The sequence below is a fragment of the Pteropus alecto genome, unplaced genomic scaffold (assembly GCF_000325575.1).
Source record: "Pteropus alecto unplaced genomic scaffold, ASM32557v1 scaffold131, whole genome shotgun sequence".
In the NCBI taxonomy this organism is placed as follows: Eukaryota; Metazoa; Chordata; class Mammalia; order Chiroptera; family Pteropodidae; genus Pteropus; species Pteropus alecto.
The window spans coordinates 5,678,009-5,704,707 of NW_006434709.1; the positions used below are offsets into that span (position 1 = coordinate 5,678,009).

At 40.3% G+C, this 26,699-nt stretch overlaps 1 long non-coding RNA gene across 1 annotated transcript; it reads right to left on the reverse strand.

Moving 5' to 3' along the window:
* Nucleotides 1-279: 279 nt before the first annotated feature.
* Nucleotides 280-24,368, reverse strand: LOC112477888. The gene is made up of 5 exons (XR_003045615.1): nucleotides 24,133-24,368; nucleotides 9,960-10,177; nucleotides 5,991-6,108; nucleotides 2,311-2,442; nucleotides 280-786 (listed from the first exon to the last, which is right to left on the reverse strand). It is a non-coding gene; the product is annotated as an uncharacterized LOC112477888 (long non-coding RNA).
* Between the last annotated feature and the right edge of the window lie 2,331 nt (nucleotides 24,369-26,699).

Consider the following 26,699-nt stretch of genomic DNA (forward strand, 5'->3'; position numbering starts at 1 on the left):
ACCCCCCTCCCCCAGGCTATTTCAAATTGCTTCAATGCCCACTCTCCTAGCACCAGACCCTGGCCTCTTTAGCACATCTCACAGCTGCATGAATTTGTGAGATCCTTGGATTATCATCCATCTCTCCTCTGGGCCCTGAGTTCCTTGAGATCAGAGGCCAGTTGGTATCTGCTCACTGATGGGTGTTCCCAGCTCCAGAAAAGAGCCTGACAAAAAAGAGGCACTCGATACTTATATCAAATGTGGGAAATGAATGACAAGATGGAAGAAGATCCAGTATTTTGTGTCATGGGTTTTCAAAAACTGTATATTTTTAAAAAGTCATGAGTAAATCTAAGGCAGTCTTGTCACAAAACATTGAACCCCAGTTTATCTTAGTTATAGCTCCCCCAGCCAAGCTTTGAAGACAAGCATCATTTAGAAAATAAAATTACAGAACTAATATAATGAGCCATATCCTGTTGAGAGTTATTTTGGGAGATGCCTACAAAAGGAGGGTTTTATGTTGCCTTTTCAGTGCCTGGATGGGGACCCACTATTGAAGCCTCCCTTCCAGAGAGAGATTTTCTGAAAGAAGAGTTAGGCCAAGGGGTAACTGCACTGAAAAGCCTGGTTTACTCTCATCCTGCTTCCACTGGGGTCCTTCTGTCAGTCAGGCAGTTAGTTTGTAAATAATATCTGTTTTTAAATCCAGAAGTGCAAATCGACCGTGACTTCAGTTCACATATTTGTAGCTTGAAACATCAGAGAGCTTGAGTCTGCCAGAGTCACCTCTTCTTTACGCCTCTGAAAAAAAATCGAAGCTGGTAATCTCAAGCAAAGACATTTCCAGACTAAATTGAAATGCACGGTAGATAAAATTAATTCACAAAGCAAAGAATAGTCTATATAGGGTGTGGTGGGCCTTAGATTTCAGATTCCAGATGCATATAAACTAATGCATTCGGGACATGAGTATTTGAAAGACTGGAGGCAAATAACAAAAGCAATGACAAATTTTAAAGTTATAAATTAGCTCCAGTCCTCTTTTCTCTGTCCTCCATCACTAGAATGTCCTTGCTGGGTGGGTAGAGGATTCAGGTAGCCTGTGCCACTAACTTGAGATTACAAAGCACATTGCCTTATCCTTGTCTTCTATACTGTGGCACAAAAGCCCTTATAGGTGGGGAGGTACTGGCTTGTCCCAATTGTTGTTGCTGAATAAATCCAGCTGTGTTTTCTAGGCCCAGAGCTACACAGAACTAGGATGTTTGACTTTAGTACCCTGCTTCTCCCTTCCAGAAAGCCCTTCTGTCTTAGCCAGCCACAGGTGTCCCAGGGCCTTGTGCAGCCACTGGCAATGCCCAGCGACCAGACTCAACTCCAACCTCTGAGATCCCCATTTCCCTTCATACATAAAAGGAGGATAATTCTTATCCTGCAGGGACATTCGGAGGTTTCTATAAATAACATGTGTCAAATGCCGGCCGAGCTCAGTAAATGTTAAATCCACGTGCAAAATGCTTCCTTCTCAATGTCAAACTGATTTGTGTCTCAAGGATCTGCTCTCAAGTGGACAGGAAATCATCTAAGAATCTGAGTTACATGGCAGTGTGAATGATTGAAAATGGATTTCCAGCTTCTCAGTGGAGGTGGCTGCATTTAAGGAGAAAGAGAAGGAAAAAGAGGAGAAGGAAAAGAGGAAGAAGAAGTAGTGGTAGTAGTAGTAGAAGATGTTTGGAGAATTAAACCTCTGTAGAAGTGTTTAATTACCACGAACACTGTAGTGTCGTCAACCCTGGCCCTGGGCCCTGAGGCTGGCCTGTCTGGGTTCAGATCCTGCTTCTGCCCCTTAGTATCTGTGCGAGACCTTAGACAATTTACCTCACCTTTCTGTACCTAGTTTTCCTATCTCTAAAAAGGGGTTCGATTTTAATAAAACCATATCTCGTAGAGTGATTAGCAGTCTATGAATTAATACATGTGTTCTAATAATACTTAGAACAGTGCCTGGCACAGAGTAAGCACTCAGTAAACATTAGTTATTTCATCGACGATGGCATTTCAAGCACAGGTATAGATAAGGTGGGATTCCTGGGGGGTTACTTGCTTTCCCAAGTCTAAGCCAAGTGCCTACTCACCAGGTGGCCTCATGCTTACAGAGAGGGAGAACAAGCTGCCTTGTTTGTAGTGACAGGAGCCTGGTTCCAAATTGAATTAGAAGGCCCCCTTCCCTTTTAACAAGGAGAAAGTATATACCAAAAGAAAAACATTTTCACTTGTATTATTGCCACCAGAAAAAAAGGAATGGAGGGGGATTACATGACTTACAGATGCCCTTATCTTTCAGTCAAGGCAAATTTGAAAGGTAACGAGGAAGTCATTTCCTGCAGATCAAGCAACACTGATACGTAGCATTTGTATCCCACTTTATACAGAGCAGAGGTCTTCTATATTCTTTACCTGTTTGTTAAGTTAGAGCAGAGGAGAAGCAGTATCACATAAAGGAAAGATCTCTAAAAGGAAATTAGAGGCTGGGGTTCTAGCCCTATTATATTAGCCTTCTCTGGGTTTCATTCCCCTCACCTGTAAAGTGTGGAAGATGGACTAAATACTCCCCAAGATCCCTTCTAAGAACGATAACAATGAAAAATACTCAAAGACGTGAGAAATTTTCAGAAAGGGAAATTAAGGCATAGAGCAATTGAGTGGCTTGTATAGTGTTAAATGACAGAGCCATCACAAACTCAGCCTGTCCAAGACTGAGTACCTTATTGTCCCCCAACCCAAACCTGCTCCAGCCTCAGATTTCCATGTTTCAATCTCTTGCAAATCTATCTTTCTGGTCACTCAGCTTAAAAACCCTGGAGTCATCCCTAATGCCTTTATTTCTCTCATACGTTACATACTATGCATCAGCAAATCCTGTGACTGCCTTCAAAATACTTCTGGAATCTGAACACTTCTCGCCACCTCCACCACTGCCACCATCATTCTACTCCTGTCTGCTAAATCGAGGGGAAGCAGGAACATTGATGCTTCAAACTCTTGGAGCCCCGTTTCCCTCACATATAGAATAAACATAATTATGACCTTGTTTTCTTGTTGGAGTAGCTGTCTTTCCCTCACTGATTTTGCAGGAGTTCATTGTATATTCTAGATATTAATCTCTGGGTTTTTTTAGACATTGCAAAAAGTATCTCCTTCCCTTCTGTTAGCTGTCTGTCAATTTTATCCACGGTGCCCTTCATTGAACAGAAATTCTCTATGTTAAGGTGGTATCATTTATTGGATGTTTTTGTCTTAGATTTGTACTTTTTATGATTTGTTTAATAAGTCTTTCCTTAACTGTAGTTCACAAAATATTCTACTATGCTTTTTTCTATTAACTTTCAAATATTATCATTCAGACTACGGATTTTAATCTCTCTAGAATCCAGTTTGTATATGGGATTAGATAGACATTTAGCTTAATTTTCTTCCATAGGTGAGCCAACCCATCTAGTAAATAATTCGTCCTTTGTCCATTGATTTATGAATCATATTATACAACTAAATTCTCATACGTACATGGGATTATCTCTAAACTGTTTCATTGACCTATTTGCCTGTTCTTGCACCAAAACCACATGTTTTTGTTACTACAGTTTTACTTCCAGCTTTATTGAGGAAAAATTGGCCACAAAGTTCTATTTATCGAAGTGTACAACGTGATTTGTTGTACACAACATTGTGAAATGATTACCATAATCAAGCTAATCAACACATGCATCACTTCATATAGTTAACTTTTTTCTTGTGGTGAAAAGGCTTATGATCTACTCTCAGTAAATTTCAAGTATAAAATACAGTATTATTTATTAACTATTGTTACCATGCTGTACATTAGATCCTTCGAACTTACTCATATAACTGAATGTTTGTCTTTTGACCAACATCTCCCCATCTTCCCACCAGCCCCTGGTGACCACCATTCTACTTATACTGTGTCTTTTTAGTATGGTTTAATATCTAGTAGGGCAAACCCTATCCTTTATTTTTTAAAGGTTTCATATTGTACAATATACAATATAAAATATATTGATTTCAATATAAAGTTGATGTAGATATTCACAGAATTTTATTTCTCCATGTAAATTTTAGAGTTTGTTTGTTTGTTTTAGTTTTTTAGTTTTTCAAAAGATCTAAATGAAATTTTGAATGAGATGGCATAAGATTAAAGATTAATTTGGGGAGAATTGGTATTTCTATAATATTGAGCCATCCAATCTAACAGAGCATGGATATGTATATAGATCATCTTCTGTCCTGTATTAAAGCTTTTCTTTTCCTCTTATAAATTTTGAAATAACCACAAACTTACAAGAAAATGTGAATATAAGAATAAAAAAGGTTTTTTTTTCTGAGTCATTTGAGAGTAAATTTCTGACCTGATTCCCTATCATCATGCCTTGATACGTTAGTGTGTATTTCTTACAAACAAGGACATTCTTCCATATAACCCTACACACCATCAAAATCAGGAAATTTATACTGATATATCTTTATCTTCTAATCCTGGGACTCCAAGTTTCATCAGCCATCCTAATACCATTTTATATAGCAAAAGAATCCCATGCAGAATCGAACATTACATTTAGTTGTCATGTCTCATTCATCTTCTTCAGTCTAGAACAGTTCTTCTGTCTTTCCTTTATTTTTTCTGACCTTAGTTTTTATGACCTTATTTTGTGGAGTGTCCCTCAACTGCCTTTGATATTTTCTTGGGATTAGATTCAGGTTATGAATCAGGCTGTCTAAGGTACAGTAAGCTAGTCTTCTGGGAAGTTACTGCTTCCCGTTTTGGAATCAATGAGAATTTGGGGGGTATTTTTAAACTATATAAATATCCTATTCCTCATCAAATGTTCAATTTATTAACTTATTCACTGATATCTGTATTGAAATATTTTCTGTTTTAGTCAAAGGGTTATAATCCATCATCATCATTATGATGATGATGTTTAAACTGTCCCCACAGCGTCCAGTGGGGATCCATTTGGTGAGAGTCCTCTTGACATGTCCCCAGCATTCTGTGAGCACTTCCTTAATTTCTGGCATGATGAAATATACCAGCACACCTCTCTGGGCAGATATTTTCCTCTTCCCATCTCAGCTGAAATCTGACTGCCATGTTAGCTCACCACCCTTCTTCCCCTACACACACACACACACCCCTTAACCTATATCAGCTCTGACACCTAACACTGTCACTGCCTCCCATGCACCAACCACAGCTCACCTTGCTCTGTCCCACCTAATGGCTAAGCACCAAATTGTGCAGGAAGGGAGGGAAGAGAAGGAAAAAAGGAAAACCTTGCTTAGAGTTTAAAAAATTTTTATCAGCAGAAATTTTGTGTATTCTTGCTGTATTAGTTTGCTAGGGTTGCCATAATAAAGTACCACAGGCTGGGTGGCTTAAACAACAGGGATTCATTTTCTTACAATTGTAGAGTCTAGAAGTCTGAGATCAAGGTGTCTGTAGGATCAGTTTCATTCTGGAGCCTCTCTCCTTGGCTTGTAAATGGCTGCCTTCTCCCTGTGTCTTCACATGTGCATGCCTTGTGTCCTAATTTCCTCTTCTTATAAGGACACCAGTCATATTGGATTAGGGCCCTCCCTAACAACCTCATTTTAACTTAATAACCTCTTTAAAGACTCTATCTCCATCTATAGTCACATTCTGAGGTATTGGGGTTTAGGACTGCGACATATGAATTTTTCGAGGGAATGCAATTCATCCTGAAACATTCGATTAAGCTAATTCCTAGATACTTTATGGTTTTGATGACTACATTGAATGCTCTCTTATATTCTAATTACATTTTAGATAATTATTGCTAGTATAGACAAATGCTATATTTTTATACATTAACTAGGAAACTTCCTGAGTCCACTTATTAAATATAATTCTTTGTTGATTGTTTCCTTCACCATCAATTATACATTTACCTCATTATGTATTCATTTACCTCATTATGTAACATCCTCTTTCTCAAGCAGCTTTATTTCCCAAGGGCCACCATTTCATGTAGGAGTCCTCTCACCTTCTCTAGTTAGATTCTTGTGGACAAATCTGTATGGCAGAATCTAGAGGGAAATAGAAGGTCAAAAATAGGATTTTATTTTAAGATGGAAGAGACTTAAATAGCCACAGGGAAAAAAGCACTTGGTGAGAAAGAAATTGAAGATAGAAGAGAGAAAGGGAATGATTTGGTCCATTGGAAATCTTAAATGGGATTTTAGCAGAGATGGCAGGATTAGCCTTGTACAGAAAAAGAGAAGAAAGCAAAGGTGGGTGGTGATGTGAAAAATGTGGCTGGTAAGGGATGCAGAGATAGGTTACAAGATCTCTTGGATGGCTTCACGCATAAAGTCATCTGTTTTAAGACATGAGGGTGTTGGACGGCATGAGGGAGTTAGGGGTTTGGATGGAGGGCTGAAAGAGAACTGTAAAGGTTTGCTGTAATCACAAGAGTTTTTCTTCATCCTACCATGATGTTATACTATGCAATTTAAGGAATATACCACTCCCTGCTCTTACCCCCATGAAAACTGAGAACAAGTCCCTTCCAGAGAAAGTTCAAGAGGTAAGAGAATGTTCATTAAGAGGTGCATAACTCCTTTCTTATTCCTTGTAGCTTGTGTTGCTTCTGAAAATTTACATTTGTATTTAAGAAAGGAATGTGAGATGTGTGTATATGTGAGATGTGAATGTGAGATGTTTGTATCTAGCAGATCCAAAAATCACCCATTGAAATTGTCAGGAGAGTGACTATACTATAGCTATAGTTTTGAGAAAACCTAAAAGCCAACTCAGCTTAGAGAACCCATGCCTATACCAACACTCATACCCTACACCTTGGGCCCTAGAATGAGACACAGGGAATAGATCACCTGCCCCGGTGTTGAGAAAACCTAAAAGCCAACTCAGCTTAGAGAGCCCATGCCTATACCAACATTCATATCCTACACCTTGGGCCTAGAATGAGACACAGGGAATAGATCACCTGCCCCAAGTAACCACTGGTCCAAGGAGGATGAGAGGCACATGAAACACAATTGAATCCAACCTGCAGTTTGGAGCCCAGAACCCAGGGCTGGCCCAGATCAGACAAGCCAATCTGTAGGTCTATGAGCATGAAAATAAAGGATTGCTGTTTCAAGCAACTGAATAATTTGTTAGATAACATAACTGTAGCAGTAGCTGACTGATACATCACTTTATGTCAGAAGAAGCCAACTCTAGAATAGGGGGAGAAGAGTAGAGGCTGACACTTTTGAGTTAAGCAGAAGGTATCTCTATTTCATCTGGTAAGTTGTATTTATTCACTCATTTTTTTATTCATTCATTCAAGAGATATCTAATGTGCACCTACTATGTTTTAGACACCAGAGACAAAATAGTAAATAAAACATATGGAAATCCCTGATCTATGGAAGTTACATGCCAGTATGTGACAGGCATTTGCTACAGGCTTACAAGAGCAGGGGAAATAGTTTTAGAATGTCTTAACCTTGACGCAGTTCACTCGCTTACGTTTGCCTAGCTCCTACAAACAGGCTGTTAACCATTCATGTAACCCAACTTAGTTCCCTTCTCTACTTCCCTTATGAAAGGGGTGACTTGCCCTGAGTGTCTATATACGACAAGCACTAAAACTACATTTTTAAAAAATCATTACAAAATCTTTAGAGTGGTTAACAGTATTCCCATTGTACATATGAGGAAACAGGTGAGAAAGGTGAATTTGTCCATAGTCACACAGCTGTGACAGACCTGGCCTTTGAACCCAGGTGTACAATTACAAAGCCCAGTTTTGATGAACCATATTGCCTTTCATAAGCTTGGCACTGCTTAACACAAAATATTCTCTAATGTCAGCTGACTTCATGGTGCAATAAAAATGGTATTTTGGCACCCGAAAATTATACAATTGTAGTAACCGATGTTACCCCAATAAACTTAATTTTAAAAAAATGGCGTTTTGGGGGGATAACTGAGGCTTCATCTTTTCATCTTTTCCTACTAAATAAATTAGTTTCTTCTTTTTTTCTAATTCACATCCTGTGAAAACATGTGTTTTAAGCCCACTAGAAATTCTTAAAATGGCTATACTTCTCAGAACATATCAGTTAGCTCTTCCAGTTTCTCGTTCGAAATCTAATTTCAAACCCTATTCAAAACAAAGGGCAGCAGAAAGCAACTGTTTGCCCTGGAATAGTAATCTTAGAAGTAAAATAAATAATCAAAAGATAAAGACATTGGCTCTCCTGGCCAAATTTGGAACGATTTGAGCATTAAAAATAATAATGATAATAAAAGATTACAACATTGAACAAAACAATGAAAAGGATTCTAAGATTTAGAGTTAAACTTTTGAAAAGGTGGGATAGGGCACTTTTTTAATGAATAAATGACAGTTAATAGATGTAGAAGGAGTGATATAATCAGAAAATCACCATGTTGCAAGCATTGATATAATAAAAATCATCAAAAATTATAAAATCATTTAGTATAAGATTGCTGGGTAACACATATTTCCCAGTCTCAAAGTATTACCCCTTTTATTTCTTATTAATTACAAAGGATAAAAAGTATCTTTACAAGAGAGAAATCTGATGGACACCACCTGAACCAAGCAGTCAAACTGAGCTTCACCAATAATGGGACAAATTAACATTATATACCTTCTGATGACTTGCAATGGGAAATACACAAAATGTAATATTCTTGCCCAAAAAATGTTTATTCAGAGTCTGATCACAAGGAAACAATCTGACAAGTCTAGATTGAAGCCATTCTACAGGAAAACAGGCCTGGACTCTTTCAAAATGTCAATGTTGTGAGAGACAAAACAAGATTTAAAAAAAAAAAAAAAAAAACACAGGTGAGGGAATTGTCCTAAATTAAAGGAAACCAAAGGAACATGGCAACCAAATATAAAAATGCAACACTTGATCTTTGATTTCATTAGGGGTGGGGTGGGGGCGGATATTTAAAAGACATTTTTGGAAAACTGGAAAAATTTGGACCATATTTTAGGTTATTTTGTTAATGTTAAATTTTATGGGTGTGATAATGAGATGATGTGTAGGAGAATATCCTTATTCTTAGGAAATGCATAATGAAGTATTTAGAGTGAAGTGTCAAGTTGTTTGCAATTTACTTTCAAAAGGCTCATTGTGTGTGTGTATGTGTGTATATACAGACAGACAGACAAACGGACAGATGGATAGATAGAAAAACTAATCTCGAAAGTGTAAGAGAAAAATAGAGAGATGCAGACAGAAAGCAAATGTTAACAACTGTTAATCTAGTTGAAGAATCCATGGATTTCATTGCTTTTACTTACAACTTTATTGTAAGTTTGAAATATTTCAGAATAAAAATTGAGGGAAGAAAAATAAAGGTGTTGGAATAAATAGTGCCTCAGTTTCTTACCCTGCTGGCATTTGAGAAAAACCAAGATTTGAAAATAGATCATCCTTGGAAGATGCAGTCCTGTATGAAGCCTGGGTCAGGTTAACTGTCCTCACTGCAAACCCACACTGAGTGTCCAGCCTTTAAGTTCAGTACACTCAGGAGCTGACCAAACAGGGCTCCTCCCCTGTCTCTTCCCCCAGCCTGGGACATTAGGGTAATTGTTTGGAGCTGGCTTTGATAGGCAAGAGGATATTAGTGCATTGCTGGGAGAGACTGGGAAGGGTGAGTCAGGAAAAGACTGGGAAGGAGATGAGGGGGCAGAGAGATGGGATGTTTGCAGCCAGAAAACAACTCAGGGAATGTGTAGGAAATGTGGAGGAGGGGAGTCTGGGAAAGGGTGAAAGAGCAGTGGCTTATCTAAAAACACTTTAATACAAAAATAACAGAGGAAGTCTTGTTTGGTCTTATTTACCTACCACAAATTCCTACTGTGAGGCAGGTAGACAGCACTTACCTGTATTTCCTCATCCTGTAAGTGAGCAGGACCTTTCTTTCAAACTCTTTCATCCAATCCCCCTCTCCTTGCAAACAGCTGGTCTTCTTCAAGTTAAGGTGCCCAAGGTAGCAATAAAAATTTTAGAGTTGAATATGTTTGGAGACAGATTGTAGAGGGCAAGGGTACTGATCAGTTTGGAAGCTTTTACAGTCATCACGGTGACCAATAATGGTGGCCTAGACCAGAGAGTTACAGGGGAGAAGCAGTCAGATTGTGGGTGCATTTGAAAGCGGAAGTTAAGAATGTTACATTGCTGCCTTATCTGCATGATTGGTTTCTCAGATTTCTCTTCGGCATTATTAAAAAAAAACATTCCCTATCTCTGTGGTTTATATTCTTCTTTAACTGGAGGCCTCAGTTCCTTAGAGCCACGAGGCAAGTTGGAGCATGGACTGATGAAGGCAAATCCATCCCTGATCCTGGAAACACTATGCAAAGTGCATGCCCTCCTGATAAAGATCAGTCAGCAGTGTCAAAGGAAGTTGGGTCCAGCTCAACATTCCACTTTTCTAGGAAGGCTTACTTCGCACAGTGTGATGTCTGCCTCCTGTGAACTCAAGGACAGTCTCCTCTCTAGTAATAATATCCCACCTGACATGAGTAGAGTACTTCACAATTGTTTGATACCATTTGGAGAGGTCTTTCCTGACCACCAGACTAGATTATGTCCTCTTCTGTATTCTCATGGTAACTTGTTCTTCTCCAATCATAATTCTCACTATATTTTATTATAGATAATTATTTAATTATCTGTCTTTCTGGCTAGTTGGGAAGTTTTATAAAGAAAAAAACAACGTTATACCTCTGGAACCTAATACAGCTCCTGGTTCATAAAGGGTACTCAGTACATTCCTACAGTTAAATTAATATATGATCGAGAACTCTTTTAATTTTCAAAACTATTATTCTAAGGCGCTGTTATTATCTGTACTTCACTGATGAGGGGAAGGGACTGCTGAGAAGAGTGTGGCCACAGTTATTTAGTGGAAGAACAAACTGAAACAGTACCCAGGTCTCAGCTCTTTTTGCTATACTCCGCCTGGAACTTAGATATCATCCGTATATTTGATCAGTCAACAGACACTTATTGATTCTTCCCCACATGTTAGGTTCTACTACACACTCATGGGAAACATTAAAAAAAAAGTAAGATTTGCCTTCAGATGCTGGAAACCAAATACAAATACATAATTGCATTATAGCATGAGTACCACGGGAGCTCCTAGGAGGAATGCCTAACTTTGCCTGGGTGGGAGAAGGATTAAATGGGTCCTTTTGATCTGGGTTTTGGGAAGAAAAAAGTATTTTGCTAAGAACAGAACAGGGAAGGTTGTTAAAAGACAAGGCTGATAGCTGATGCCTACAAAGCTAGGTAACCTCGTTCCCTGTTCTGTTGCTAACTGTCAATCACCCATCCCAACTAAGCCCTGGTTTCAAAAAATAGAGGAATCAGTCCCAGAAACCCAGGCTTGCCTAACTCAAAAGCAGACAATGCAACAAGAGACCCCCAGTGTGGAATCAATATCTCTAGATATTGTTTATAAATATCTCTAGATATTTAACACATATAAACAATGTGTTATAAATATCTCTAGAGCTCACCTACCTGGGCCACCATATACAAACTGAAATATCATCTAAATGAACAGTGTTCGTTGGATTCAAGCAGTGCTCAATCCTCACTAGCGCACAGTGCGGCCACTGCACTTCATTTCCATCAACATATAAAATTTATTTTTGCTTTAAATGAAAGAACACTGCAGGTCATCTTACATGGAATAAAGTGAGGTACAACTTGCTGCAAATAAGAGAACACTGAAAAAAGGAAAGACCGCTAGTAACCACTAGTTCCTAGAACCTGGGAGAAGTTGCCTCTTAAGAATATAACAAACCACCCAAGGCAGTCAACAGTCCTTCTGTTGTAGAGACATGGCACTGAAGCACTGAAGGGCAGCCAAGTGTATTCTGTGGGCATTGTCCTACCACATTAGGAATTGGGGAGGGGAAAAGTTATCACCATAAGCAGTTGAAGCGACAGAAATTTTTTAAGTAGAAAAGTATGGTGATCATATTTACATTTTAGAGATAATCAGCAGCAATATATATTAGGGGAACAGAGGACAGAGACAGGGAGATTGTTTAGGAGGTTAATGAAAAAATACCAGTGAGAGATGGTGAGGCATCTACCCAGATAATGAGAGTGAAGAGGAGGAAATGGATTCAGAAACTATTTAGAAGATAGAATCATCAAGATCTGGATGAGTAATTGCTTGTAGGGGGTGAGAAAGTAGGAAGAGGAGAGGATGACTCCTGAGTTTCTGATTTGGGAAAGTGGTTGGATGGTGGTTGGAAGGAGGGAGAGAGGGAGAGAGAGAGAGAGAGAGAAAGAGAAAGGCAGAGACAGAGATACAGACAGAGACAGAGACAGAGACAGAGAGACAGAGACAGAGAGAACACTAGTGTGTGTGTGTGTGTGTGTGTGTCTTAAAGGAGAGTTCAGCTCTGTAACTGTTGAAGTGACAATGGACTATAGGCACAGGTTTCCAGGAGGGAGCTGGATGTGTGGACTTTAATTCAGGAGAAAATTCTAGGCTAGAGACAGTAATTTAAGTTATCAGAGTTTAAAGGGTAAGTAGGAGTGGATGAGGTAACCCAAGGAGACCTTAGAGAGAGGAAAAGGCTGAGGATCCAAATGTAGGGAACATCAACATTTAAAGGGCATTTGAAAGCAGTTGCCCAGGAAGAAGACTGAGGAGTCGAGCTACACAACTCCAAACCCTAACACCACTGGGAGGCTTAGACACTAGCTCAGCTGGAATTGCATTTGGCTGCATATAACAGAAACCTGAGTACAGTGGATTAATCAACTTACCCAGAGGGCAGTCCAGGCAGAGCTTAATGGAGCCATCAAGACTTCAGTTCCTTTTTTCCTCAAAGTCAAATTTGCCTGCCCCACACCCAGTCATTAAGCCCCCACTCCAAGAAAGAAGAAGGGGAAGGGTAAAGGGCAAAAGGCATTTGCCAAGTATCTCTCATTTTTATCATAAAAAAACAATAGTTTTGAGAAGCCCCATCCATTAGACTAAAACTACAATTCACTGGCCAGGATTAGGGATATGAATATCTCACTGCATGGGTCCCTGGGGGAGATAAGGTTGTTTGTTAACTTATTGTTTTAAAATAGTTTAAAACTGACAGAAAACTTGCCAAAAAATAGTACAAAGAATTCCTGTGTATCCTTTACCCGAAATCTCCAACTATTAACAATTACCATATTTACTTTATCATTTTCTCTATCTCTCTGTCCACATTTCACTCCTATATACTTCGGTGTGTGCTTCCTAAAGTAAGGATGTTGTCTTACGTACCCATAGTACACTGATCAAAATCAGAAAATTAACACAGATACAATACTATTATCTAAACTACAGCTTTTGCTAATTGTCTTACTTTTATCTGGTCCAGTAATCAATCCAGGATCACACAATGCATTTTGTTGTCATGTTGCTTTAGTCTACTTTAATCTAGAAAGTTCCTCAATCCATCTTGATCATGTCATTGACATTTTTTGAAGACCACAGGCCAGTTACTTTGTAGAACATCACTTATTTGGATTTATCTGATGTTTCCTCATACTTTAGGTTATAGGTTTCCAACTGGAACACTGTAGGAATGATGCGGTATCCTCCCCAATGCATCACATCAGGAGGATCCTAATTTTGATTTGTCCTGTTACTAGTGATATTAACTCTGATCACTTGTTTAAAGTGGTAAGGTGGTAGTGGTCAGATTTCCATCCTACAAAGTTACTATTTTACACTTTGAAATTAAGTTAATAGGAATCTGTGGGAAATGCTTTGAGACAATATAAATATGATGTTTTTCACCAAACTTTCACCTACCAGATTTAGCATCCATTGACGTGACGTTTCTTGCCTGAAATAATAACATGGTGATTGTAAATGGTGATTTTATAATTCTGTCGTTCATTCTATAATTTATTAGTTTGCCTTCTACAGCATAAGAGAACTTTTCTTCCTCCTTCATTTATTTCTTTCTTTCAGTATGGATTCACAGATTCTTATTCTATTGAACGGATTATAGTCCACTAATATCAATTTATTTTGGTGCTCAAATTGTCACAGATCGGCCATTAGGAGCCCCTGTAAGCTGGCATCTGTGTCCTTTTGTCCTGTCCCCATCATTCTCTGAGTACTTTTCTTATTTGAGATTATTTTTAATAGGGCATATTACCACCTTGCTAAAATCAGGCTTCTGCTAATAAGGAACGAGAGGAGAAACGGAGATTATATGGGCAACCCGCAGTGTCCACCACACCCAGCTCCTCAACAGCCCAGAGCTGGTGGCTTGAATCCAGGCGGATAGTCTGGCTTTGTTCTAACCAAAAAACTTTGTGCCCACACCACATTCCGAAAAGAGCCCAGAGGCCATGTAATTCCATCCATGCCTCTCTTTACTGTAATCCTTAATCACCATCCAAAATGGGTGCTCCTAAGGCCAGGTCCCCTGAGTTGCACAACTCCAGGGTTTCCATTCATACTGTAGACCATGATGTACTAAAGCAGGGGCTGACAAACTTTTTCTGTAAAGAATCAAATAGTAAATATTTTCAGCTGTGTAGGCCATTTAGTCTTTGTTGTAACTACTCAACTCTGCCACTGTAGTGTGAAAGCTGCCATAGACAATATGTAAATGAATCGGCATGGCTATAAGCCAATAAAACTTTATTTATGGATATTGACATTGATTTCATCTCATTTTCATGTATTGTGAAATATTATTCTCACCTTCAATTAAAAAAAAAAAAAAACATTGAAAATATAAAAACCATTCTTAGCTTGTGGACTTTACCAAAAGGCAGCTGGCTAGATATGACCACAGTTTCCCACACGCTCCCTGCCCTTCTCAGCCTGCATTGTCCTATGTGATGGCCCTGCCTCCAGCCAGGTCTCTTCTCCTTTATAGTAGTCTCCAATCTGCCATTCTGCTCTGGGTTTTCTCTCTATGATTCCCCCTTTTCTTTCCCAGGTCATTCCTCTGTGCCCAGGAACTTCCATTCAATTATAAATAAACTTTCCCCCACTTTTAACCTCCTAGCTCCCTTCCTTGCCTTAACTGCAAAGTGAATGCCTTCTCTAAGAAACGTTCTTCCTTTGCTGAATTCTAGAAAGGGTGCGACTTATTTTCCCATGCCCCCTAACCCACTGACATGGGAAGTGCTGTTGACATTCTCCACATTCCTCAATTCTATTTCCAAACCTTTTCTCTTCCACCCTTTTGCAAAACCCCCTCCTCCTTCGAAACTCTTGTCCTCCCAGTCTTGGAACAAAGAGCTGACAGGCACAGAGGGAAATCCTCACAACCACTAGGAGTTAGGTACCACTATTATCCCCCATTCTGCAGAGACACAAAACGATTAAGGTCACATAGCTAGCAAATGGCAGAGTCAGGATTATAATCCCAGCAGTCCATTTTTACTACCAAAATGGTATGATATCCTTTCTCTATGACTATGTACTGTGTGGATAACTATCCTCCATCCAAGTCTCACTATCCATTATCATTTAGGCACCTGGGCAGAAACAGATGCACAGTCAACCTGAGTCATTTGAAGAGGATTTAATAGAGGAACTATTTGCAAAGGTGTACAGCAGTCTTTCTCAACCCTTTTCCGTTATCATCCATCCTACTAATTAAATTAATTTAACTTAATAAGACATACAGTTCACATCAACCCAATCCATTCTTCTCACTATAAGTGAAAGTTGTCTTTCTAACTGGAAACAGTGGATGCCTCTACAACAGGGAACTAGATGGCTGGAGGCAGGCAGGAGGGAGATCTTCTCAACTTTTGAATGTTCTACCATATGCATATGTCACATAACTTTAATGTCATGCTCAAAACACTTCAGTAGCCCATCTACCATCAAGTTAAAATCCAAATTTGTTTACACGTCACACAAGGCCCCTGGAATAAATACTTCTTTAGCTTCATCTCCACCACTTTCCACCTCAAACCCTGTGTCCAGACATGGGAATTACTGAAAAGTGAAGGCATTTCCTAAGGAACTGTCTTCCTTTGTTGCCAGTTCGCTCATAATGCCATTTTGTATCATGCGTCTGTTTTGATATACTTGAAGTTTTCACCTCCTAGAATGCAAAGCCTTTCCTTCCCCTCTTCTTCCTGGTAAATTCTCCATTCTTCAAGATTCAATGAAAATAACCTCTCTAGACTCCTGTGAGATTAGCTGATGACCTTCTCTGTGCCATCACTGCAGAGGGTGGTAATTAAGAGTGCAGGCTCTGACGCCAGACTCTGTGGGTTTAGGTCCTGGATTTGTCACTTACCAGTTGGTGACCTTGGGCCAGTTACTTAACTTCTGTGCTTCAGTTTCCTTATTTGTAAAATGAAGATAGAATAGTTCTTATTTTCAAAGGAGAGTGCTCATTCACCAAATATTTACTGACTATCACAGACAAAAATTCCTGCCGTGGAGGAACTTTTAGAGCAAGGGTTGGCAAACTACAGCCACAGGGCCAAATTTCGCCACCTGTTTTGTAAAGTTTTATTGGACTATAGCCATACTCATTCATTTATATATTGTCTATGGCCACTTCCATTCTACAGTGGTTGCAATGTAGACCAGAGGGCCTACATAGCCAAAAATATTTACCTTTAAGAAAATATTTACCTTTAAGAAAAAGTTTGCTAGCCTCTGCTCTGGTGAGATTGAGCTCATACATGTAAAGTGTTAAAATTTAAAAACATTGCCTGGTACTTGATAAACACTCAATAGATGCCAGATTTGTTAATATTACTGCATACCCTTACGATAACACTTAACACAGGTACTCAGTGATATTTTGCTGAATAACTGAATAAATAGATAGGTAAAGAGGAACCAGAAGTTAGGGGCATGGAAGCCACTGGAGGAAGTTTCAGAAGGTGGAAGTGGTCAGCTATGTTAAGTGACAAATCAATACTGAAGAAATCAGATTTGGCAATAAGATGAAGTGACCTAACCAAGGAGCTGTGTGTATATGGTGGTGAGGACAAGAGCTAGACTCCAGTGGGTTTAGGAGAGAGTGGAAATGAGGAAGAAGAGACAAAGAAGTAGAGATTATATAGCTGTGTGACAGCCAGCATCAAGATAAAAATGAAAACATTTGGTCTGTTACCTGAATTTTTAAAATCTGTTAACCAAAAATATCTGGTTTATTAAAATATTGAGGTATCTGATGATTTACCATTTATCATTGAGCTGTTTAGTGGTGGGTAAAACTTCAATGATTAGAATTTAAGTCTAGAACTAGCAGACAGAACTTCAGGCAGAACCTTCAAGTCCAGAACCATTAAAAGACTTGTGAAGGTGAATCTGATGATGATAAAGTAATGTTTCTTTGTTTCTTTGGGGATCTTAATCATTGTGTGATCTTAGCTGGTTTGAAATGAGAATTTCAATACAAACATGTGTAAATCTGCCTACAGAATATTTATTGTAATTGCAAAATAAAAACTATACAAACATTTTCTGTTCCTTCCATAAACATTTACTGAGTACTTTGAATGCACTGTGCATTCTGATAGATAGAAATATGTGTAGATAGGACTCAGTTAATTTGGTCTTTGCCTTCCCCATCCCCTCCAGGAATTATGATCTCATTGGTGAAGAAAGCTAATTGAGCAAATAGGTTCAATATTTATCATAGATGTTAAGGTAGAAGTTTAGAAAGGTTATACCAGAGGCCCAAAAGATCAAAATAATTTGTATGAAACTATTTCTCCATGTTTCAATTATTTTCATATCTATGTAAACATACATTAAGACTAAAGAGATTAATATCAACTCTCAGTTGCTTTCTGGAGAACATCGATGAGATCTTAAGGACTCGGAACACAAGCACGTTATTGCTGAGGGTTTTTTAAGGCACTGTAAAAGAGTATCTTTAGTTCGATCCTATTTTACTAAAATATGCACTATATAACATTTTATTAAATGTATACTTTAAATAGAAAAGGTCTATAAAGATACACATTTAAAATATTAACAGGAGTTATATCTGGGTGGTGGGACTGGAGATATTTTCTTCACTATACTTTTTTGCATTTTAAATGTTTGTACAATAAACAGGGCTTACTTTTATAATAACAAATAATAATGGAACAAAACCATTGAGTTTTAACCACAACATGTTATAAGCATACATGTGTGCTCATAAGCATAGAGGCTAGAGGTTTTTTTATGTTTTTGTAGATCGTCCAACGTTTAGTTGTTACATGAATAGCAACAAAAATTTCTCAGCCTACAAATGTCAGCAGCTGACATCTCAAAGAGACGTGTCTAGAGGTTGATTCTAGTGATCCTCTTCTACAAGGGAGAAAATCAACCAGACACCTGCTATTTATTGAAACACTGGAATTTACTTAAAACGGGGAGTGCTGTGCATACAACAAATAAATGTGGTGTAAATCACTTAGTTTGGCCACAAGTAACAGGACACTGGTAAAAAAGCTCTTAAATAATAAATATTTACTATTTCGCATAACACGAAGTCCAGAAGTAGGTGGATTCCAAGTCTCCCAGTCTAGTTCATTCAGTAGCTCAGCAATTCTAAGATTCTGGGTCAGTTTTTCTTTCATTTTCTTGGATTTCCCCTCCTGGTAGCACTGAACATCACTGCCTCGCACAAGAATGTCTAAAGGCAGGAAGGTGGGGGGCATTCCCTCTCACCCCATCTTTTTTTTTCAAGGGTTCAAATTTTTTCCATAACTTCCCGAGCAGACATCTCCCTGCATTTTATTGGCCACACTGTGATGGTATTATTCCAACAAAGATACCTTGGTTATGGAATTTGAACTTTGAGTCTCTGAGTTATGGTTCGGAATGTGACCCTATCTACGTGGTTTAGTTGAGTCACTGGGCTTATCTGGGCCCCAATTACCTCATCTTCAAACAGGCGACTCTTTAATGTTCTTTGAATTCTAGTACTCCATGATTTTATATTACTGTTCAGCTGGTGGACCTTCCCAGCCCTTATCTGACACCAGCAAGCTGGGACAGTGACACACGAGATATCATTCATAAGGGCACATTCTCTGATGCTATGGGGCTAAATGCACTTTTAGAGGGAAAGAAAGAAGGCAAGTCATGATGATTTGCCATTCATTTAGTGAGGAAGTATTACAGGACACCCACTACGCGCCACAGTGACTCTAGATTAAATAACAGAATAAAATGTGGTCCCTATTCTCAGTGAGCTTACAGTCTAGTGGAAAGAGAATACAGATAGGAAGATACGGAATTACAAAAGGTGTAGAGAGGGCAAGGACGGAGGAAGGAGAGAGCGTACATGGAGGGGAGTACCTAGCCCAGCTGAGAAGAGGTGAGAGAAGACTCCTTGGAGGAAGTGACGACCAACGGAGTCCTTAAAGAAAAGTACTTGGGAAAAAAAAAAAAAGAAAGAAGAGTACTTGGTTGCCCCTACTGGCACCATGGAAAATTGCTTGGCCTACAGGGCACCTCTTACACTTTATCCACTTTTCCTCTTATTGTTTTTCTATTCCTTTCTTCAATATATTTGCCCAGCTGTCTGTACAGTCTGGGACCTGGTGAGAGGAAACTCTCAGGGAAACTCTTGCAGCAAACTGGTTTTCTATTTAAGGTCCTTCTACCACCTCCGCCATCATCATTTCTATAACCACCATCGCCACCTCCACCACCACCACTACCACCATCACTTCCACCACCATTGCCACTACCACCACTGCCACCTTCATCACCACCTATCAACACCTCCATCCTCACCACCATCATCATCACGACCTCTCTCAACACCTCTATCATCACTTCCATAAGCACCACCTCTGACACCTACAAAAAGTAAACAAGGAAGTCTTGCTTTAACTAATCCCAAAGCTATGTATAAAATCTTAGTTAATATAATGAACAAATCAAGGGATGTCTATTTGCTTTTCCAAATTATTCAACATACAGCAACCTTAATAGTTAAGTTTCCCTGTTGTTTTTTTATATGTGCTTTGGTTTACAAACATTTTAATTACTCAGATTTCTTTAGGAATATACCTATTTTAAGAAGTCAGGCATATCAAAGACATGATTTTCATACTGAGAAAGATGGGCAAGCATAATAAGAAGCTCATAAGATCTCTTTCTTTATTCATTAAATTAATTGTGAAGAGTTTTACAGCATGCACAAATCTACTAAGCATTAAGCGGTTTGTTACTTGGCCATAAATCAGTGACTATAAAGGTTAAAGTTAATTCTGTCAATATTATCCCCATATGTAAATATATGATACTTATATAAAAATATATGATACATATATTTTATACTTATAGTATATTTCATAAAACATTTATTATGCATTTATATACATACATGTAAAACTTTTTAAATAGACTCGATCAATGTATATTATTACTATAAATATCCTTCTCCAATTGTGAAATTTAGGTTAGAGACTAAGGTAGATTGTAAAAGTGGTCACAAATTCCTCTCATCCTTGTATTGTGCATCCCTTTCCCTATGACTTTGCCACTCATCTCATCAAGGAGGAGAGTCTATTTCACTGCTCCCTTGCTCTTGGCCCTCCTTTGGCCTGTGACCACTTTGGCTAATGGGTATTAACAAATGTGATGCAAGCAGAAGCAGGCACTTTGGGGTTTGCCCTCTTGCTGATCTGGGAACCCTTGCTACAACCAACATGTGATCTAATTTGGGCTGGCCTGCTGGAAGATAACAGATCATGTGGCACAGATGAGTTAGCACAGCTCAGGCCCTACTCTACCAATTAGCCTGCCAATCACCGGATATGTGAGAAACCATCCAGTCCCAGTTGAGCTGCAGAGGCCAGAAGAGCCACCAGACCGACAGACCAGAACTGATGAGAAATGATAAAATGTTTGTTTTAAGCTACAAATTTTATACTTGTTTGTTATACAGCAAAGGCTAACTGATACAGGGAATATATCTTATTGAGTTTTGTTTTCCTCTTTTTTTTTATCTGTTCCAAAAAATCTTGGGTAAAATGTTTGGTTTATTGATGCCACAGTTACCACAAACACATGATCTCTTATTTTCTTCCAAGATAAAATGTTTGTTTTAAGGCTACAAATTTATACTTGTTTGTTATACAGCAAAGGCTAACTGATACAAGGAATATATCTTATTGAGTTTTGTTTTCCTCTTTTTTTTTTATCTGTTCCAAAAAATCTTGGGTAAAATGTTTGGTTTATTGATGCCACAGTTACCACAAACACATGATCTCTTATTTTCTTCCAATTCTTTTTTTTTTCTTCCAATTCGAGAAGCTTTGATTCTCTTATATTATTAAGCTTCTTTTATTAGTGATGTTCTTTACAGAAGAAAGGGGCTGGGGAATAAAGGTAATAAAAATGAGGCATGATGTTAAGAGTGAGAAGGGGGCTAGAACTAAGATGTGAACTAAGATGGTGATTGTGGGATACTGAGGTGAAAGAGACATTGGTATAGCTCATAATGCGTTAAGTAACTTCTTGGGAGAAGTTTGCTCTATTAAATCAGAATCTCTATGAAACTCCCTGGCACTGACCCCAGATGTCCCTTTATTAAATTGCAAACACACATTCTAAAATTCCCCTTATGTTCCATTCCTTAGTTCCTCTCAATCTTTTTCACTATCTAAATGAGGCTTTCTATTTAGATAGAATTATTTCAACTGTAAATGACAAAAGCCCAACCTGATCTTAAAAGTCCAGATCATCCTCACACTTCAGACAAGATTGAATCCAGTTGCTCAAATGATGTCCTCAGGGCACTGTCTCTCCATCTCTATCTCTAGGTTCTGCTTCTCATTTTTGGCTTCCCTAGATTCCTCAATCCCTGACCTATTTTGTGAATCTCAAGAGTTGAGTGGTGGCAACTCTCTATTACGTCTCCCCATCCTGAGTGACCAAGCCCTTTTTCCTCTCCCCACTTACTACCCTATCACGTTAAAGACACTAAGATCCATCCAATTTCCAAAGTCAGACCTCTCCATTAGTCCTCATATCTAATAGATCATAAAACCAAGTCATTTCTACCCCATCTGTGTCTTTGGAATTGGTTTTCCCAATCCATGGCCATTGCCACTGTGCTTTGTCATGCACTGTTATTTCTGTCATGGAAGAAAAAAATTTCTTTCTAACCAATCTTCGCTTTGCTCCCTACAAACCATCCTCCATGCCTGAAGTAATCTATTAAAAATGTTAATCTGAGTCTAGCATTTCTACTTAAAATATTTGGTTATATAACTTGTATAAGCTGCTCCACAAATTTGGGGTACAAACATGATCCTATTTGGTGATTTTTCCAGTTGATTACTTGAACTCCCAGCTGCCCTGTTGGCAGAGAGCCTAGTTATCTTAGGGTGAGTTCCCTAGAAACAGAGACTAAGCTGAGAATAAGTAAGTGTTAGTTGTTATTTTAGGGGCCTCACTGTTCCCTGCTACTGGGCTGTAGCTGAGTCCACTCTAACCCACCCTGCCTGGCGTAACTATAATATAAAATCTTGGGGTAGAAGATTAGAGATTGGTGTCTTTCTAAGAAGCCCAGGGCCCCTCATGCAAGCTGTTGTACCCACGGACAAGCTCTACCTACCTGGGGCTCAGAGTGGGCTCCTGATCCAGTCACAAAAGATTCTTCTATGCCAGAGGTCAAAAACTCAAATGCCTATAGGAGTCAGAAGCCTGACAGACAGGGCAGCTACCATTCAGCAACAATCAACTGTTACCAAGCAGGAGCTTGGCAATCACAGTCACCACATCTTTAGAGCTTTTCAGGAGGAGCCTACGATCTTGATTTTCATATGAAATATTCTGATCTTAAATTGTTAGCTAGATTTTTTTAAAAAAGCGAGCAAAACAAAATTTGTCTTATCTGTCTTAGGGGCTATCAGTTTGTAAATTTGGTTTTGTGCCTTAATCCCAGAACAATGGATGACCATCTGCCCTACATTTGCATAACTATGGGGGCTACTGCATTGAATTGGGACTGGACAAAGATCAACTGTGAACTGGCTACAAAAGGTTCCATAATTTCAAGATAGTCTAATCTCTTTTAGGGTGGCCTGTGTGGTCTCCTTGACCTGGCTCCTACCCTTTTCCATGGCCTTTCTGTTACTCCCCCTCTCCCACAGTTTCACACCTCAAGGCCTTTGTGTTCACTGGGTTATTCCTGAGAACTTCCAGTTATCTATCAGCAGTCTCACCCTCCAAGATTTGGCTCGAACTCTCCTTCCTCTGGGCAGCCATCCTTCTCCTGATCTCTTTGTCTTCTTCTTACCCCATGTTTTAGAGCAGTTATCCCATTGCCCTAACTTTTTCTTTGCAGGCCTGTTGCTCCACCTAACTCAACCCCTAGAAGGCAGAACCCTGGGTTCATTCATCTTTGTTTCCTCATTGCCTCATGGAGTACCTGGCACTTTAAATGCAGATTGACGGAATGGGCATCCAATTTGAAAAAGAATGAGCTTGACCATTGCCTTTCACACACTTTTCATCCATTTGTGAAGAACTGGTCATTTTATTTTGAGATATTAAGTTGAAACTTGGTGTTTAAGAGAAGGAGTAAAAACCCTCTGCATACTTTCATTTTTAAGAGGACCACACATTTGTGAAATACAGTTGGAAAGAATGGGTTTTTAGACTTCCTTTCCTTTGGACAGAGCTGAGGCTTCTAAGAGTTCTAGAACTGGAGAATGCTAAACTGGTCATATTAGCTTTTCTTCCCAACCTTCAAGGTCCCCAGGGCTCTTGGAGTCTAGGACGCTAGCTGCCTTACAGGGAGAAGGAAACCAGCTCCTCTGAATGAAACAGCACTTGCACAGAGGCGGTGGCCCGCAGTGGGAGAGAGCAGCCACAGCCGAAAGCCCCTTTGCATAACCCACTCCTGAACTGAGGCTTGTAGAGTTGCAAACTGAAACTCCAGAGGCAAACCCTAAGCGGTTACATTTTTTCTCGACAAGGTTTCCCAGCCCTGTCAATCATTTCCTGCTCTCTCTCACTCCCCAGCGCGTGCACACACACAAGCTTTGGTGGACCGCTGCCTTGACATCGACCCCCTCTCCTACCTGAAGTGGAGCATCCCAGGAAGCCTCGAGGTTGGCATTTCATTCATAATATATGAACTCAAGGGAGTTGTGAGGCAGGGACAAGAGCCTTTCATCTCCGCTATTTAAAATCCCAGCATTGCGGCTGAAAGAGAAAATGACCTGCGAGTGAACTGCATCGGAGCTGAAGTGTTGCACGATAACGGTACAAGCGAGAGCGTCAGCGGCCCGCCCGCCGGCTATTTATACCACGCAGATTATGCAATCTGGCTACAGCCATTCATGCCCTGACTGGGTAGACGCGCGCCGGTGGTGGTGGTGGTGGTGGTGGGGCACCATTCCCGGGCGCCGGGTCAGTTTCTAAGTTTGCATCATCCCCCTCATTGCAAGAGAGCTTGGGTTTCCATTCCTGCCGGCGGGTCTTGGGGGAGACAGCTGGATTACAAACTCACTGGCACACACTGGCATACACAACTGCTTATTTAAACGTAATAATAAACGCACCAGAGAGCCCGAGGCTCGGCCCAGCAGCGCGCAGGGCTGGGCTCTCGGCAGACCGGAAGGAACTGATAAACCGAGCGCTAATGACAACCGCTCCCTCCCCTGTCGGAAGTGTCCCTCCAGCGCCGGTCATTGAGAAATACCAAAGGGGCAGAATGAGGGTGAGATGAGGACAGGCCCCCGCGCAGCTGCGCGTGCCTCGCGGGGCGGGGAACGGGGACTCCACAGCAGTGGAGGAGCTTCATACACCTTAGGGTACAGTAGAGTCCTCCCCAAATCAGCTCCCCCCGCGTACCCCGGTGGCGGGGCAAAGGTGAGTGATTTGTCGGATCTCACCCGCTGCCCCCACCCAGGGGAGAGCTACACTCCTGGCCCTACCAGACCCCGACGGGAGAGAAGTGGGAGGACGCAGAAGGGGGCGAAGGACACGGAACAGAGAACGGATTGCCGAGAAGGATTAAAAAGTCCGCTTCTCTTGGCCCCCGTGCTGAGTTGGAGGGGGCGGGGGCCGCAGCCCGCTTCGGAGTTAAAGACCTGCGGGTCTACTGAGCATGTCCGTCTCGCGGCCACCGAAGGTCGCTCCGGTTCCGCGCTCCGGGTTTTCCCCGCGGCAGGCGGGAAGGACCCGGGTGGGGATGCTGCCCCACCCGGGGCTCGGGATTGAGAGGCTGGTAGGTAGGGGTCCTGCTGAGAATTGCACTAGGTTTGCGTGAAGTTGTGAGCAAATCGACATTACTTTTGAAGCTCCACGATCTCACTCTGAGTTGACACCCTTGATTTGATCGTGTTCAGAGCTGCCTGCCCTCCGTTTTAGTGGTAGTGAGGGAGAAACAGGGATGTGGATATTTCGCTCTTTCATTAATGTTATTAAATTAAAGCCCCAAATCTGTGATGCTTCGTATTCTGGTAACAATCCAGTGGACTTTGATAAGGCCCTGATATTCATATCAATAAGCATATTTGAGTTATTCGCCCAATATCGCCATTTATTCTGTGGAGCAGTAGAAATACAGTTAGTAAGAGATGCAGAGGACCAAGAGGTGACCTGCTAGGAGCATTTCCGCCAAAAGGCCCCTTTTGGGTAATGAACAAGGCAGAAGATAACTGGAAGGTTTTCCTTAGAGGAACACGAAGGACTAGGAGTGGAGGAGGAAGCATTTGGTAATCCAGCTGGCTAGAGAGAAGAAAAGGTTGACATTAATTTCCTATTTGCTGTGTACTTAACAGAGTATCTTCACTGTACAGCCATTTAACCTTCCCAGCAACCCTATTCGTGTGTATTATCCTGACACTACAGACACTGAACCTGAGGCTCGGAGAACCCCTAAAAACCTGCTGGAGTCGGGCACTCGGGCATCTGAATAGGGACCTGGTGAACCCTGGACCTTAAATGTTTTTGTTGTTGTTGTTCCTCTGACTGCCAGGCCTGAGGGCTGGGCCAGTCATTCACTGCTAGTAGAAGGGAGCTGGATGAATGAGTGGTAAAGACACCAATTCAGCTTGCCTACCTACAGAAATCAATAATCACCTCACCTGCCACCTTGACATTTGGGTGCTCTGAAATTGGAGAATGGAGCCAAAGAGATGTCCATTGGGTGGAAAATTTTTGTATGAACAAATGTCCACCATGTTCCTGGAAGTCCAGGAATGGCCGAGCAGAATCTTTCAGCACTTCCAGGAGAAAAGCAACAATGACTAAAGGTGAGAAGTGAGTAGAAGCCTTAGCTTTATGGGAATTTAGTGAACCATGAGATCCTGCTTTGTTCAGTGCTTTCTCATAGATTTTCAATGGCCTCAAAAAACTGGGAATGAGAACCTTAGCTTCATTATTCTTGTTTTATAAAGAAACTACAAAATTGCTAAAAGCTTCACTTGGGGTTTCCAGGCTGCTCGGAGAAAACTAGCACTCAGCATCAAAGGTGGCTCGGGCCCAATCCATGTCGACAAAGATCGTGGTTTTGTTCAACAGCACAAAACCTAGGGTAAACCACTAGTTTCTTTCTCTTTGACTCAAGGTGAAACTTTTACTAACTTTGGAGCACTTGTGGCTCTCCAAATGCATACACACACATACACACACATAGCAT